Source organism: Tachyglossus aculeatus, chromosome X1 (assembly GCF_015852505.1).
Source record: "Tachyglossus aculeatus isolate mTacAcu1 chromosome X1, mTacAcu1.pri, whole genome shotgun sequence".
Lineage (NCBI taxonomy): Eukaryota > Metazoa > Chordata > Mammalia > Monotremata > Tachyglossidae > Tachyglossus > Tachyglossus aculeatus.
In genome coordinates, this window is record NC_052101.1 from 83,835,252 (window position 1) to 83,848,317 (window position 13,066).

Genomic DNA, 13,066 nt, shown 5'->3' on the forward strand with positions numbered 1-13,066 from the left:
AGTTTCTGCCTGATGCGCAGATTGATTGGTAGCCACTGGAGATTTTTGAGGAGGGGAGTAACATGCCCAGAGCATTTCTGGACAAAGACAATCCGGGCAGCAGCATGAAGTATGGATTGAAGTGGGGAGAGACATGAGGATGGGAGATCGGAGAGAAGGCTGATACAGTAGTCCAGACGGGATAGGATGAGAGCTTGAACGAGCAGGGTAATGGTTTGGATGGAGAGGAAAGGGCGGATCTTGGCAATGTTGCGGAGCTGAGACCGGCAGGTTTTGGTGATGGCTTGGATGTGAGGGGTGAATGAGAGAGCGGAGTCGAGGATGACACCAAGGTTGCGGGCTTGTGCGACAGGAAGGATGGTAGTGCCGTCAACAAAGATGGGAAAGTCAGGGAGAGGGCAGGGTTTGGGAGGGAAGACAAGGAGTTCAGTCTTGGACATGTTGAGTTTTAGGTGGAGGGCAGACATCCAGATGGAGATGTCCTGAAGGCAGGAGGAGATGCGAGCCTGGAGTGAGGGGGAGAGAGCAGGGGCAGAGATGTAGATCTGGGTGTCATCAGCGTAGAGATGATAGTTGAAGCTGTGGGAGCGAATGAGGTCACCAAGGGAGTGAGTGTAGATAGAGAACAGAAGGGGGCCAAGCACTGAACCTTGGGGAACCCCCACAGTAAGGAGATGGGAGGGGGAGGAGGAGCCTGCAAAAGAAACTGAGAATGAAAGACGGAGAGATAAGAGGAGAACCAGGAGAGGACAGAGTCTGTGAAGCCAAGGTCGGATAGCGTGTTGAGGAGAAGGGGGTGGTCCACAGTGTCGAAAGCAGCTGAGAGGTCGTGGAGGATTAGGATAGAGTATGAGCCGTTGGATTTGGCAAGTAGGAGGTCATTGGTGACCTTTGAGAGGACAGTTTCCGTGGAATGTAGGGGACGGAAGCCAGACTGGAGGGGGTCGAGGAGAGAGTTGGTGTTGAGGAATTCGAGGCAGCGCGTGTAGACAACTCGTTCAAGGAGTTTGGAAGGGAATGGTAGGAGGGATATGGGGCGATAACTAGAAGGTGAGGTGGGGTCAAGAGAGGGTTTTTTTAGGATGGGAGAGACATGGGCATGTTTGAAGGCAGAGGGGAAGGAACCAGTGGAGAGTGAGCGGTTGAAGATGGAAGTTAAGGAGGGGAGAAGGAATGGAGTGAGAGATTTCATGAGATGAGAGGGAATGGGGTCAGAAGCACAGATGGCTGGAGTAGCACTTGAGAGGAGGGAGGAGAGCTCCTCTGAGGATACTGCTGGGAAGGATGGGAGAGTAGCAGAGAGTGTTGAGAGCCGGGGGGTTGGAGAAAGCGGGGGAGTGACCTTGGGGAGATCGGACCTGATGGATTTAATTTTGTTAATGAAGTAGGAGGCCAGATCGTTGGGGGTGAGGGAAGGAGGAGGGGGAGGAACTGGGGGCCTGAGAAGGGAGTTGAATGTACGGAAGAGCTGGCGGGGATGATGGGCATGGGTGTCAATAAGGGAGGAGAAATAGTTTTGTCTGGCAGAGGAGAGGGCTGAGTTAAGGCAGGAAAGGATAAACTTAAAGTGAACGAGGTTGGCATGGTGTTTAGACTTTCACCAGCAGCGTTCGGCAGCTTGAGCATAAGAGCGAAGGAGGCGGACGGTGGCAGTGATCCAGGGCTGTGGGTTAGTGGTACGAGAGCGGCGAAGGGAAAGGGGAGCGAGTGAGTCTAGCTGAGTAGAAAGGGTAGAGTTGAGAGCAGTAATCTGATCATCAAAGGACAAGGACTGTGTCCAACCAGATAATCTTGTATCTACCCCAGCGCTTAGTACAGTATCTGACCCATAATAAGTGCTTAACAAATACCACAATTATCTATTATCATTATTATTATTACTAATTATTATTATTATTAATAATAATAATAATGATTCAAAGGGCACCCAGAAGGCTGAAGGTAGCATAGACGATAGATAATGGCACATTATTGTTTACATATAAAACATATTCTCCTTCCTATTCAAGAAGTCCACAACCTTGGTGCCTTCCTCCATTCCTTGCTGTCTTTAAACTCACATATTCAACCTGTCACTAAATCCTGCTGGCTCTTCCTACACATCTCCTTGATCCCTTCCTTCCTTTCTACCCAAACGGCAACCACAGCTAGCCTAAGCCCTCGTTTTATCGAGGCTAGACTATTGTGTCAGCCTCCTTACTAGTTGCCAAATTTCCAGTCTTTCCCTCACACCAAATCTATACTTCACAGTGCAGCATGGATCACAGTCTTGAAGCACTGCTCAGTTCATACCTCTCCACTCCTCAAAACCCTACATTGGCAATCAATTTCCTTTCTCCTCAAGCAAAATCTTTCCATTGGCTTCAAAGCTCTCCACCAACTTTCCCTATTTAAATACATCTGCTCTCTTCACCTGCTATTCTCCTGCCCATTCATTTTGTTCTTCTCTCACTAACCTCTTGATTATATTACCCTCTGAATTCTCCTGCTTCCCTATCCACACTTCTGCTGTTCCCTATGGTTTGGAACTCCCTCCTTTCCCAAATCCATCAGCCACAGCCATCCTTATATTCAAAGCTCTCCTAAATTCTACAAAATGATAAAAAAATGCACAGAGAAGCAGCATGGCCTATTGGAATGAGCAGGGCCTGGGAGTCAAAGGACCTGTGTTCTCATCCCGGCTCTGCCAATTGCTTGATGTGTGACCTTGGGTAAGTCACTTAACTTCTCTGTGCCTCAGCTGTCCTTGTTCTCACTCCTACTTAGACTGTGAGTTTCACGTGGGACAGAGACTGTGTCCAACCTAATTAACCTGTACCTACCCCAGTGCTTAGAACAGTGTTTGACACATAGTCAGCACCTAACAAATACTATTAAAATAAAACTGAGTGAAAGAAAACCCTTGACTTTACTCTCTGAAGTAGAAGGAGGAACCACGAATTTAATTGTGCCATCAACTAAATGCTTGGTTGGGATAATAAAATATCAACAAGCCTTCCCCACTTAATCTCCAGCAACCCAAAACATACAAATCCACCAGCCATTACTAGTACTTATTTACACCCATCCCCTTGGTACTTGTGTATATAGGTTTATTCATGTCTAAAACAGAGCTCATTATATTCCAGCCCAAACCCTGTCCTCCCCATGACTTTCCCATCACTGTAGATGACACCACCATCCTTCCTGTCTCTCAAGCCTGTAACTTTGGCATTATCATTGACTCCTCGTTCATTCGATCCACATATTCAATCCATCATTAACTCCTGTTGGTTCGACCTTCACAACACCACTGAAATCTGCCCTTTCCTCTCCATCCAAACTGCTACCACGTTAATCCAAGCATTTATCCTATCCTGCTTTACTGACCTCCCTGCATCCTGTCTCTCCCCACTCTAATCCATACCTCACTCTGCGAACCAGATCATTTTTCAACAAAGACGTTCAGGCCACGTTTCTCCACTCCTCATTCCAGTTATTGCCCATCCACTTCCACATCAAGCAGAAACTCCTTACGATCAGCTTCAAATTGACTCAATCATTTTGCCCCCTTCTACCTCACCTCACTACTCTCCTACTAAAACCCAGCCTGCACATATTGCTCCTGTAATACCAACCTTCTCACTGTGGCTTGATCTCATCTATCTCACCACTGACCTCTTGCCCATGTCCTGACTCTGGCCTGAAAAGCCCTACCTCCTCAAATGACAGAAAATAACTCTTTCCCCCCATTTAAAGCCTTACTGAAAGCACATCTCCACCAAGAGGCCTTCTCTAAGCCCTCCTTTCCTCTTCTCCCATTCCCTTCTGCGTCGTCTTCACTTGCTCCCTCTATTCACCCCCCATCTGCCCTGCGCCCCACAGCACTTATGTACATACCTGACTGTACCTCGATCTCATCTATCTCACCACCGATCTCTTGCCCACATCCTGCCTCTGGCCTGGAACGCCCTCCTTCCTCATATCTGACAGACAATTACTCTCTCCCCACGTCAAAGCCTTACTGAAGGCACATCTTTAAGGGGCCTTCCCTGACTGAGCCCTCTTTTCTTTTCTTTCCCACTCTCTTCTACATCACCCTGACTTGTTCCTTTGCTCCCTTTATTCATTGCCCCTCCCAGCCCCACAGCACTTAAGTACATATCCGCAATTTATTTATATTAATGTCAGTCTCCCCCTCTAGACTGTAAGCTCGTTGTGGGCAGGAAATGTGTCTGTTGTACTTGCCCAAGGGGTGTAGTACAGTGCCCTGCACAAAGTAAGTGCTCAATAAATCCAATTGATCGATATTGACCTAGTTGGACATTCCATTTTTTTTACTACTCCCAATAGAGTGTAAGCTCCTTTGTGGTCAGAGAAATGCTCCTTCTCTGTGTTGTACTTTCCCTTTTGCTCACTACAATACACTGCACCCAGTGGGTGCTCAATAACTGCTATTAATCCTACTACTAATAATCAATCATATTTATTGAGCGTTTACTGTGTGCTAAAAGCTTGGAAGAGTACAATATAACCAAGTTGGTAGACATGTTCCCTGCCCACAACAAGCTTACAGTCTAGAGGGGGGGAGACAGACATTAATATAAATGATTAATACTTTCTGGTAAAGCACAGAAGGAAATGTCAAAGATTGATCATGCCACTTTTTATCTTCCATTTTTTCCAAACATTAGATTAGCAAATGGATGGTGGAGAGCAGCAGTCTGCTGGGTGTAAAGTGGGAGGGAGTTCCAGGGAGAAGGGAGGATGTGAACAAGGGCTTGTTGATGATGGGAGAAAGAAGAATGAGGCACAGTGAGTAGATCAATCAATCAATTGTATTTATTGAGTGCTTACTGTGTGCAGAGCACTGTACTAAGTGCTTGGGAAGTACAAGTTGGCAACATATAGAGACAGTCCCTACCCAACAGTGGGCTCACAGTCTAGAAGGGGGACTTGAGAAGAAGGAAGCGTGAGAACTGAAGGGGTGGGAGAAGAGTGAGAATGAGTAGGGAGTGGGAGCCGACTGAGGGCAGGAGTTTCTGCTTGATGCAAAGAGGAAGGAGTCACTATTGGAGGTTTTTGAAGCATGGGGAGACATGCGCAGAATGTTTTAGAAAAATGATCTGGGCAGCGGAATGAAGTATGGCTTGGAGAAGGGAGAGACTGGAGGCAGGGAGGTCACTGGGGAGGCTGATGCAGGAGTTGAGTCAGGATATGGCAAGTGCTTATACCAGCATGTCGAAAGTTTGGTTGGAAAGGAAGGGACAGATTCTGGAAACATTGTAAGGGAGGGATAGAGGAGCCCAATTGCAAATCAACTGGAAGCTGCAGGTGCTGCAGCCAAATGAATATTGACACATTCATAGCCTGGTAAAATGTTTTGTCAGTCTGTCATTCTTTAAATCAACTACCTCTGCTTGGGCATTTTTTTTAAGTACAAAAAAAGCAACTAGATTGAACAGTTTAAACGTTTCAACAGCTATCTTCCCAGGGCCTGCATTTCTTCATCTTTCCTTGAAGTCTTTTCTTGTACAGAGATAGCAGATGTGATTTTATGCAATATCTGCTTGGAAGTCAAATAGGACTAGCCTCTCCATTAGTTGTGACTTTTCTAAACAACCCTTATGATTCTACTTTCTACTTCTTTGTCTTGAAAGCTAACCTGGCTTTTTAGCAAATTGATGATGTGCTGACAACCGGGCATCAAGCTTCTTACCATGTTGAATCTAGCAAGTTGAAGCTAGCTACCATGATAAAGCTAGAGAGGCATCCAAAAGTCTAACAGATGTTGAGAGCCGGATCTACTAGAGAAATGACAGGATAGGAGAGTGGATAATAGCAGGATCCACAAACTAGAGGTGGTATCATAAACTGAAAGGGAACACCTGCAAGCAGGGAGGGTGGAATAAACTATTTAAAGACATCGTGAAGAACAATGTGACCTAGCTGTGGATTGTTGGGACTTCATCACAACAGGCAGACCACTCTGGCGGGCAGTAATTAAAAGAAGGGTTACTTTCCTTGAGCAAAGGCTCAGTGAAGCTCGTAAATACCGAAGGGCTGGCATGAAAACAGATTAGCCCCATGGGGGCAACCATATTAGCACAGAAAGGAACTCTCTGTATAGGCACCAATGCAGAAGGGAGGGTCAGTCTAGCATCAGTTATTTCAGCCACACGCAAGAGTGGACTGGATCTAAACATCAGCAGTGTTATCTTTAAGAATGAACAAATATCTATTCCACAATATAATTTGATGGGAAAGTGTGATTTTGCTTTTACTTATTTTTTCCAGTCATATAATCTTTTGATGATCTCTTGTTCATTCAAATTATTCTAGGAAATCATAAAACAATGCACTGAGTATAAGAAAACCTAGACTTTGGCCTCTGAAGTAGAAGGGGGAACCCAAAGAATTTAATTGTGCTGTCAAATAAATGCTGGGCTGGGATAATACCAAATAAAATATTAGGAGTCTCACTTTTGAAGCTAAAGTGAGTTCTTCACTGAAACAATACTACTCTATCCCAAAGTGATATGGACAAGCAGAAAATATGTAATGAAAGTAGACAGGTCAAGGGATCTGTCTCTTTGAGGGTCTTGGGCAAAATAGAAGCAAATCATCAATCCTATTCAGTCTATTTACGAACAGTTGGTTTGCTCCATGAATGAAAATTCTTATTATATAAATGAGCCCATCAGTTGTGCCTTCTGAGCAATAACATAACAATAAAGCACTTTCTAGGAATTATTTCACTAATTTTATCCCACATTTACAGAGTGAGGGAGTACAAATGTCACATAAATTGGAGAAACAGCATGGCTTAGTGGAAAGAGCACAGGCTTGGGAGTCAGAGGTATTGGGTTCTAATCCCGGCTCTGCCACTTGTCAGCTGTGTGATTTTGGGCAAGTCACTTAAATTCTCTGTGCCTCAGTTACCTCATCTGTAAAACAGGGATTAAGACTGTGAGCTTCATGTGGGACAACCTGGTTACCTTGTATCTACCCCAGCACGTAGAACAGTGCTTGGCACATAGTAAGCTTTTAACAAATACCATAATTATTATTATTATTATTGCCTCATCTGTGAAATGGGGATTAAGATTGTGAGCCCCACATGGGACAATCTTGTAATAACAACAATAACAATAATAACAATAACAACAATAATAATAATGGTATTTGTTAAGCGCTTGCTATGTGCCAAGCACTGTTCTAGGCACTGGGGGAGATACAAGATAGGTTGTTCCACGTGGGGCTCACAGTCTTAATCCCCATTTTACAGATGAGGTAACTGAGGCACAGAGAAGTTAAGTGACTTGCCCAAAATCACACAGCTGACAAGTGGCGGAGCCAGGATTAGAACCCATGACCTCTGACTCCCAAGCCCGTGCTCTTTCCATTAAGCCATGCTGCTATCCCAAGGCTTAGAACAGTACTTGGCACACACTAAGTGCTTAACAAATAGTACAGTGCTCTACACACAGTAAGCGTCAAATAAATACCATTGAATGAATGAACAAATACCATCATAAATTACTTACGCAAACCTCAGGTTGACATGCATTCTTCCTCATTAGACTGCAAGCTTTTGGAAGATAGAGATTGCGGTCTTCTACTTTTATTGTATGCTTCCAAGCTCCTGGTACAGTAGCTCTGCACCCGGTAGATGCTCAATAATGATGATAATGATACATAAAGAAAAATCTTTTCCTAGGAATCATATTTCAAAACACGGTAGTTTGAAAAAGACACATATAGAGAGAGAGCTATAGGTGAAAAAATATATACACACACACACTATATCGTTACTGGAATCTGACTGCTTCCTACATGCCATGTACCAGGTATTTCACATTGAGCCAGATCCTTCAGGGGAATGAGCTTCAGAGAATATGGCATCACCCAAGGAAAGGGTACTGGACTCTTACAAACCCATATATTCAAACTAGCCTTCCCAGCTTTTTCCATTTTGTTTGCCCCTTGTCTTCCTTAAACTAACTACTCTGCCCTCTGCCTGACCAGAGAAAGGTTCTAGAAGATGGTAGTGGTAGTATTAGTAGTACTATTTATTAAGTGCCCAGTGGCTTGGCTTCACTGGCTCTGTCCTCTCCTGGTTCTCCTCTTATCTCTCCGGTTGTTCATTCTCAGTCTCTTTTGCAGGCTCCTCCTCCCCCTCCCATCCCCTTACTGTGGGGGTTCCTCAAGGTTCAGTTCTTGGTCCCCTTCTGTTCTCAATCTACACTCACTCCCTTGGGGACCTCATTCACTCCCACGGCTTCAACTATCATCTCTACGCTGATGACGCCCAAATCAACATCTCTGCCCCTGCTCTCTCCCCCTCCCTCCAGGCTCGCATCTCCTCCTGCCTTCAGGACATCTCCATCTGGATGTCTGCCCTCCACCTAAAACTCAACATGTCCAAGACTGAACTCCTTATCTTCCCTCCCAAACCCTGCCCTCTCTCTGACTTTCCCATCACTGTTGATGGCACTACCATCCTTCCCGTCTCACAAGCCCGCAACCTTGGTGTCATCCTCGACTCCGCTCTCTCGTTCACCCCTCACATCCAAGCCATCACCAAAACCTGCCGGTCTTAGCTCCGCAACACTGCCAAGATCCGCCCTTTCCTCTCCATCCAAACCGCTACCCTGCTCGTTCAAGCTTTCATCCTATCCCGTCTGGACTACTATATCAGCCTCCTCTCCGATCTCCCATCCTCTTGTCTCACCCCACTTCAATCCATACTTCACGCCGCTGCCCGGATTGTCTTTGTCCAGAAACGTTCTGGGCATGTTACTCCCTTCCTCAAAAATCTCCAGTGGCTACCAATCAACCTATACATCAGGCAGAAACTCCTCACCCTCGGCTTCAAGGCTCTCCATCCCCTCGCCCCCTCCTACCTCTCCTCCCTTCTCTCCTTCTACAGCCCACCCTGCACCCTCCACTCCTCTGCCGCTAATCTCCTCACCGTGCCTCGTTCTCACCTGTCCCGCCATCGACCCCCAGCCCATGTCCTCCCCCTGGCCTGGAATGCCCTCCCTCCCCACATCCGCCAAGCTAGCTCTCTTCCTCCCTTCAAGGCCCTACTGAGGGCTCACCTCCTCCAGGAGGCCTTCCCAGACTGAGCTCCCTCCTTCCTCTCTCCCTCCCCCCACCTTACCTCCTTCCCTTCCCCACAGCACCTGTATATATGTATATATATTTGCACATATTTATTACTTTATTTATTTATTTTACTTGTACATATTTATTCTATTCATATTATTTTGTTAATATGTTTTGTTTTGTTCTCTGTCTCCCCCTTCTAGACTGTGAGCCCACTGTTGGGTAGGGACCGTCTCTATATGTTGCTAACTTGTACTTCCCAAGCACTTAGTACAGTGCTTTGCACACAGTAAGCGCTCAATAAATACGATTGATTGATTGATTGATTTCAATGTACTGTTCTAAGCACTTGGGAAGTATGAAACAAGCAAGGGAAACATTCCCTGTCCACAAGGAGTTTACACTCTAATGAGGGAGGCAGACATAAAAGTATTGACAGTCAGTCAATTGTATTTATTGAGCACTCACTGTGTGCAGAACACTGTACTAAGCACTTTGGAGAGTGCAATATCACAGACATGTTCCCTGCCCTATTCAATATATGTACATGCATAACTGCAGAGGATGGGTGTAAGTATGTGTGTTCTAGAGATGACGGGTTTATATGATTTGGGGTGCTTAGAATTAATTAAGTCACGTTGAAGGATGTGGGATTTCAGGAGGGCTTTGATCTGTTGGATTTTGTGAGGAAGGGAACTGGAGTGAGGGGGCAAAGGCAGGGGAATCAAGAGCAAGGTACAGAAAAGTTAGCTTGGGCAGAGGCCCTCAGAAAAGAAAAAGGGCAAAAAAAGAGAATTTGTGTAAGAAATAAGGGGAGGAGAAAGAAAAGAAAGAAAGGGAAAAAGACAACTTTAAAAAAAAATGAAAAGGAGAGGACAAATATTGCAGACTCAACAAAGAGGAAGAAGGTCCCACAAAACAGCTTCAGGAAAAAGAGGGTAGGATCTAAACATCAATGATAAGAAGAGCGAGAAGGAAAAAAAGGAATCCTACACGAGTAAGAATCAGGAAAAAACAAAGATTTAGGAACAAGTGCATAAGAAAGTGGCTGGATGAGAGAGAAGCTAAATTGGGGAGGGAAAAGCAGTCAAAGAATTATCTGCCAAAGGCTAATCCCTGGTGTGATACAATGCATCCAAAATTATGGTACTGACACTTGTTTGGCTAGATAGCCATTTTATGTACAGCTCTATAAACTATATATTATAAATTATTTATATTAATGTCTGTCTTCCCCACTAGACTGTAAGCTCGTTGTGAGCAGAGAACGTCTCTACCAACTCTGTTGCATTGTACTCTGCCAAGGCTTAGTACAGTGCTCTGCACACAATAAACACTCAATAAATACCACTGATTGATTGGAGAATTCACAAGAACCAATACTCAGCTCCTTTTTTATGGTATTTGTTCAGTGCTTACTAAGTGTCAGGCACTGTACTAAGCACTGGGTTGGACACAAGCTAATCAGGTTGAACATCATCCATGTCCCACAGGGGGCCCATAGTCTCAATCCCCATTTTACAGAAGAGGTAACTGAGGCTCAGAGAAGTGAAGTGACTTGCCCAAGGTCAAACAGCAGACAAGTGGCAGAGCCGGGATTAGATCCCAAATCCTTTTGACTCCCAGACCCGTGCTCTATCCACAACACCAGCCTGCTTCTCTAAAAATCATTAGTATCCTTCGAATCATTATTCATCCTTCTTTATCACAGTACATGTTTATCACGGTACCTGAGTATCTTTATCACAGTATATGTGATAAAGATAATCAACCTACGCATCAGGAAGAAACTCCTCACCCTCGGCTTCAAGGCTCTCCATCACCTCGCCCTCTCCTACCTCACCTCCCTTCTCTCCTTCTACAGCCCAGCTCGCACCCTCCGCTCCTCTGCCGCTAATCTCCTCACCGTGCCTCGTTCTCACCTGTCCTGCCGTCGACCCCCGGCCCACGTCATCTCCCTGGCCTGGAATGCCCTCCCTCCCCACATCCGCCAAGCTAGCTCTCTTCCTCCCTTCAAGGTCCTACTGAGAGCTCACCTCCTCCAGGAGGCCTTCCCAGACTGAGCCCCTTCCGTCTTCTTCCCCTCCTCCCCCCTCCATCCCCCCCGCCTTACCTCCTTCCTTTCCTTACAGCACCTATATATATGTATATATGTTTGTACATATTTATTACTATATTTATTTATTTATTTTACTTGTACATATCTATTCTATTTATTTTATTTTGTTAATTTATTTGGTTTTGTTCTCTGTCTCCCCCTTCTAGACTGTGAGCCCACTGTTGGGTAGGGACCGTCTCTATATGTTGCCAACTTGTACTTCCCAAGCTGCTTACTACAGTGTTCTGCACACAGTAAGCGCTCAATAAATACTAATGATTGATTGATTGATATGTTTTTCTAAATTGTCGTCCCTCTTTAATACCATATTGGAGCCCTGTCCACTAGAAGCCGCCCCCTCCCTCCCCCATGAGGTGCATCCCTCCTTTTTCTCTCGCCCACTCTAAATGAAAAGTTGGTGCTGTTGCTTCCTAGTCTCAGTCCTCCTTACTTGCTCTTTGGCTCTTGTTCTACCAGTTCTCAGCTCTTTCTCCCAGTTTTCTCTCACACAATTTCCCTCTCAGCTTTCTCTTGAGCACTCAAATTTCACACTTTCATCACTTTTCCCTTTCCTTTTCTCCTTCTCCCTGCTTTCTGCCCTGCCCTTTACTTTCCTTTTCATTATTTGTTCACCTTGATCTTTTATTATTTTTCTTTCCCCCTTTTCACACCTTCTGAACCACTGTGACCCCAGCTCCAGGGAACGGCCACAGAGACTGTCTTGTGCCTGACAACCAGAGGGAAGGGCAGGAGGCTGGAGGAAATGCAAGGGAAGGAAACTGAGGCTCCTTCTTGCTTTTGGAAAGCTGCTTCTGGGTCAGCTTCAGGGTAAAGGATCCTGGCCTTTAGCATATAGGGCCATGAAGAAATGACATAGGACAACAAAGGTGCCACTATAATCTCCATCTTCATGAAGAAAGAGGAGAGAGATGACTGCTGGAACTACTGGGGTATCTTATTGCTCTCTATAGCTTGGCAAGCTCCTCGATGAATCCTTCTGAGTAGGCTACTGAAAAATATAGTTATTCATTGCACTCCCTGAATTGCAATTTGGTTTCGGGTCAAAATGCAGCTCAGCTGGGACTGGAAAAGTGCAGGGAACAACCCCAAGACCACTAAACTGCATTCACAGACTTCATGAAAGCATTTGATTCAGTCAGCATACCTGTGCCCTGACAATTACTCAGCAAATTTGGCTGCCCGAGAAGCTCTCCATGATCCCAAGGGTCATTCATGTCAAGCAATTGTATTTATTGAGCGCTTACTGTGTGCAGAGCAATATACCGAGCACCTGGGAGAGTACAATATAACAGAGTTCATTGATACATTCCCCGTCCACAATGAGCTTACAGTCTACAGTCTAACCATGCCAGCGCGGATAGGCCAGGCAGGGTTAAATGTGCCCTATCTGATCCTTTCCCCGTTACCTTTAGAGTTAACAGGGCTGTGAGGTGGGTCAATCAAATGATCATATTTATTGGGTGCTTACTGTGTGCAGAGCACTGTATTAAGCGGTCAGGAGAGTACGATATAACAGAGTTGGTAGACACGTTCCCTCCAGCCTTCTCAACTTACTCTATGCTGCCAAATTTAAGGATGTGACCAGGGAACTTTAGGCTGATGCCCAAATTCGCTTCTCATCTCCCAAGAAACTCTTCCAACTCAACAGGCTACACACATTATCAAAAGTGTTCAACATATGGAATTTGATATCACTGGAAGTTGCACAGGCCCAAAATACCAGTAGGCTCAAGAGGGGTTGCGATACATTCATAGATAAGCAGCTCCAATGGGTTATTAGAGGAAAACTTTGAGATAGATAATGAAGGGGGTGTCTAGGAGGACAACTAGCCCAAGATTCCTCCAAATATCCTTTGT